Source organism: Loxodonta africana, chromosome 25, assembly GCF_030014295.1.
Source record: "Loxodonta africana isolate mLoxAfr1 chromosome 25, mLoxAfr1.hap2, whole genome shotgun sequence".
In the NCBI taxonomy this organism is placed as follows: domain Eukaryota; kingdom Metazoa; phylum Chordata; class Mammalia; order Proboscidea; family Elephantidae; genus Loxodonta; species Loxodonta africana.
The window spans coordinates 50,754,340-50,759,225 of NC_087366.1; the positions used below are offsets into that span (position 1 = coordinate 50,754,340).

The 4,886-nt window shown below is 53.4% G+C and overlaps 1 long non-coding RNA gene across 1 annotated transcript; it reads left to right on the forward strand.

Moving 5' to 3' along the window:
- The first annotated feature begins 415 nt into the window (after positions 1 to 415).
- LOC135228662 (uncharacterized) lies at positions 416 to 3,145 on the forward strand. Its single transcript, XR_010319439.1, has 3 exons — positions 416 to 843; positions 2,390 to 2,444; positions 2,553 to 3,145. It is a non-coding gene; the product is annotated as an uncharacterized LOC135228662 (long non-coding RNA).
- Positions 3,146 to 4,886: the final 1,741 nt, after the last annotated feature.

Genomic DNA, 4,886 nt, shown 5'->3' on the forward strand with positions numbered 1-4,886 from the left:
TCCTCCCCCACGGGTTCGCCCCCTCCACCGCCTCACCAGAAGGGTGTTGTTCCCATTCATCACCAAGGGAGAGAAGCAGAATTCATGGGCGTTATCACCAAATACCTGCTTTGAGCCACATTTGTCATTACCCGCCCCTCTCGTTCAGCAGCCTGCCCTCAGAGGGCCCCGGGTGCTCCATAAGCAAGACATGGGCTTGGTGTCAAGGGGTGCGCGGGCTTCTGGGGGCCCAGTGCACCAGGCAGAGGGTGGGGCGTACCCCACGGGCGGCGGGCCGGGGCCCAGGCGGCCTCCAGGAGCAGCGACCCACAGAGGCTGCTGCAGCTAGGAGCCGAACTCGGCTCGGTCTTCCTCTTGGCTGTGGCAGGCCCCACAGGGCTGTGTTCTGCGTCTCTGCGCAGTGCTGTTTCCATTTTCAAAGGCTTTGCATCACTCCTGGTTACCCCGTCACCGGCAACACCTGGGGTTTGATTCGCACCAGGGGGTGGATGGTTTGCGGGGAAACTACCCAGGCCTGACTCCAGCAGAGCCTTCCAGGAAAGTGAGGTGAAGGGCGGGGAAGGGGCAGCCCCTGCGCCCGCTTTCCTGGGCCCCGAGGGCCACCCGGGGCGCTCTCAGGCCCCAAGGAGCTACGGCGGCGGGTCGCGGAGCTCGGGCGACCCCTGGCGGTCGCGCTCGATGGCACTTTCCTCTCATCATGGTGCGCAGCGCCCTCTGCCGGCCGACGGCTGTACTTTCTTCCCCTGTCTTGGTTCGGGATGAGGACTTGATGTTAATATCCCTGTTTTACAGTTGAGAAAACTGAGACACAGAGGAGTAATCTGTCTACGGTGAAATTGGAAGGTAGGGGATACGGATCAAGGAGTTTTTTTTTGGGGGGGGCGGGATCCAGGAGTTTTGACTGCAGAGTCTGCGTTAAGTTCAAGATTGCTAATATGACCTCTTTACGTACCAAAACGTGCTGTCTGCGGAGACCTCCCCTGTGCCCAGCTGATAGGACCGCTCCAGGATCACCCACTTTTGGAGGGTCATCAGCAAAACAGAACGCGTCCTGACTGCGTGACCTGAATGGTGGGGGACTCAAAAGCCAGTCTGTGAAGAATAATGGAAAAAATGTGGGTTTTTAGCCTGGAGAAAGAACTTAGGGGACATGAGAGCACTCTTCACACACCTGAAGGACTGCCATGGGGAGGTTACTCGAGGACTGGGAGTGCCCTGGAATTCTGTGGGGGAGGCTGCAGGCAGATTTCTGCAATCCAGAATGTTCCACTGGTCATCTCTGTCCTCCAAAGAGAGGGGCAGCCTGGAGATGGCTCACTGCGGGCCTGCGAGCATGCCTGTTCTGCCACTTGCTGGCTGCCAAGGAAAGATTTGGGTGGATGTGGGATACCCTTTAAGGTGTTTACAGCCTCTTTGGAGGATTCAAAATCAAAACACAGATGCTTTGCTGTAGAATTGAGTAGAACTGTCCCATAGGGTTTTCTTGCTGTCATTTTTTACAGAAGCAGATCGCCAGGCCCTCTGAGGTGCCCTAGGAGGGTTTGAAAGGCCAACCTTTAGGTTAGCAGTTGAGCACAAACCGTTTGCTCAGGGCACTAATAAATTAGGAACAAGGCGGGAGGCCACAGCCAGCACTGTGGAGGGGACATGAGGCTGTCTTGTATGAATGGGGTGGGGATGCTCACTAGAGGATGAGTGCCACAGGGAGGTGGAGGCTGGACATGTCATAGGGCAGGACATGCCTGGGACAGCTGAGCCATGTCAGTGGGGCTGAGGGCTGACAACCTCTGATGAGGAGGCGCAGAGCTGTGGGAGGAGATGCTGGCAGGTAGAGGTGTGTTCCCGAAACCGCAGGTGGTGACTAAGGAGGAGTGCCCCGAAAGTCAGAATATAGCACCCCACCCACTGCCCAGCCCTTCTGCCACACAGGAGTCAAGGAGGAGGTGGCTGGCTATCTGACTGTGAGGTGGGGTGATCAAGGTGGGGCGGAGGCTATGGGACCCCCTGGGTAGGTGGGAGGGGGGCCCAGTTCCCACCCCATAGGCTCCTTCTGCCAACACCTCAGGGATCTTTAACTCCTGGTGCAGCCTCTTGGGAAATCCCTGAGTGGTGCAAACGATTAACAGACTTGGCTGCTAACTGAAAGGTTGGAGGTTCAAGTCTACCCAGAGGCACCTCAGAGGAAAGGCCTGGTGATCTGAAAAGTCAGCCACTGAAAACCTCATGGAGCACAGGTCTACTCTGACACACATGGGGTCACGGAGCTTACTTGGCAACTAATTTTGTTTTGCTTTAGACAGCCTCATACCAGGCATCATCCATTGGGCACAAAACAAGGGAAGGTTCTGGGGAGGCTGGTGGCTGCCCCAGCGGACTCTTTCATTTACAGAGGACACGGAGACCCGAGCGTGTGGAAGAGCGTTGTCCGCGGCCACCCAGCAATGGTAACAGCATCCAGATTTCTGACACCTAGTCAGGGTATTGAAAACGCGGGATCAAATTCCCCACTACCAAGCTGCCAAGTTCACCAAATTGATCTCCTTTCGTTTTAGGACGTCCTTAGCACTTACCGATCACCTACAATTTGCTGGGTGCTGGGAACACGAAGAGAAAAAAAGCAGCCTCTGCCACTGGCAAACATGTTGCTTCAGCGAGGTTTGGCTCGAGAGCATGGCAGGTTGGAGACCAGAAAGTTGTTTCATTTATGTGGTTTAATTTCTGAGCGCACGAGCCCTTCTCTAACCCTGAGCCTGTCTCGTTTTTCTTCTCCTCAAGGCTCCCCGGGGAGCTTTCTGCAGCCAGCGCCTACATTTTCCCAGCGCGGCTGCCTTGTGAAAGCAAGCGCGCTCCAGGCGGAGGCCTGCCCGCAGCCGCCACCCGCCCTGTTGGGCACCCAGCTCCTTTCTCAGCCAAACCTGTTGCTTCTAAGCCAAGGAGCCCAGGGTGAGCTGAGGCTTCATCACGACCTTGTCCTAGTGGAGACCCCCGCCTGGAAACTGGCTGCGAGCAGGGGCTGGGGAAACCCGGGCAGGGGAGGGGCTGGCCCAGAGAGGGCCCAGAGAGCTCTGGAACCCAGCACCCTCTCGGGGTTGCTATGGTGACCCGCGCTCCGGGCGGACCTCATCTCCTATTTCCCCTGCGTCTGCCCCGTGGCGCCTGTTACCTGCCACGGGGCTCCGAGTCTACTGATTGGTGAATGTTGTAGGTAATCATTTGGGACCTTAGGCAAAAAGTTGGGTGTTTGGGGTCGGAAGGGGGAGTGTGGTGGGAGAAGAACAAGATGGAAGAAGAATGCGCTGAGGTTTCTTCGGTTCCTGGTCCAGAAATTTCTACTCACCTCTGCAGGTACAGGACCCTCGGAAGCCACTGCCTTAAATGCCTGGTGGCAGGGGCGGATTAACCAGCAAGCACAGGTATGCGCGCCGGCTGGCTCGCAGCGAGCAAGGTATGCAGGGGCTTCCTTGTATTTACTTGTTAATATGCGGTGAGCACTTTCACAGGACTTTCACCCAGTCTTTGATGTCGGGGACAGGTGAAACTGTGCGCTGCAGATTGGTGGGAAGGCGCAGCTGGGCCCCTGCAGCGTGTACCTTGCTACTGGGTAATCCGGTGATTTAGAAAATAACATCGGAGTCATTATTCCCTGACCTTGAGCACAGAGAATGTGACCCAGCTGGAGGAGGGCTCACAAGGACACATCAAGTGGGCCCTGAGGTATAAATAGCCAGGATAATCTTGTAAAATATCTTTTAGGAAGCCTTTCACATAAGCCAATCGAAGACAAAAGACTTTCCACTCTTATCTTTTTCTATTAGCATGTAGTGAATAGAGAATTTGTTGGACGAATGAAGACCCCCGACTGTCGTTACTGAAACCTCTACCAATGATAAAGACAATTCAAAATGTAGGATCACAGTTTCTAGCCAATCTGTGAAAAGGTGAAGCTTTCAGTGGCTTTGCCCATTTTCTAATGTTAATATATACTGATGATTCTGTAATGTTCCTTGGCCTCCGGCAAACTTGGCTGTGGCAGCATGCTTGTCTGTTTCCCACTTTTGCTTTTCTGAATATATGCTGAATAAAACTTCCTTTTTGCTTTGGTAAACTTGGTGTTGTTTTTACCCTAAAACACAGGCCCTGCCGGGAGGGTCCCAGCAGTTTTGGCCTCTTTCTGGGAGGGGAGCAGAGTGCAGGACTGTGCAGGGGTAGCAGCTGTGGCCCTACCTGCAGCCACCAGGGTGGGGGTGGGGGTGCCCCATGGTGCCAGTTACCTGCCACTGGGCTCTGAGTCAGAGAGTTCCTCTGGCTTTCTAGGGTCATCAGATTTAGCAAACAAAAATACAGGGTCCCCAGTTATATTTGAATTTTAGATCATTAAATTTTTTAGTATAAGTATTTCCCAAACATTGCATGGGACATACTTACCCTAATCAAAACCAAACTCGATGCTGTGGCGTGGATTTCAATTCATAGCGACCCTACAGGACAGAATAGATCTGCCCCATAGGATTTCCAAGGCTGAAATATTTAAGAAAGCAGACTGCCATGTCTTTCACTTGCAGAAGGGCTGATGGGATCGAGCCGCCAACCTTAAAAGCCTAACACTTAACCACTGGGCTACTTATACTAAAAATGTATTAATTGTTGATTTGAAATTGAAAACTAACCGGATGCCCTGTATTACTGGAGTCCTGGTGGCACAGTGGTTAAGCGTTTGACTGCTAACCAAAATGTCAGCAATTGGAATCCACCAGCACTCCTTGCAAACCCTGTCCTATGGGGTAGCAATGAGTTGGAATCCACTCGATGTCATCAGCTTTGTTGTTTTTTTTTTTCACTTTCCGTGATGCAAACAGTTTATGCTTGTCTACTAACCTGAAGGTGGG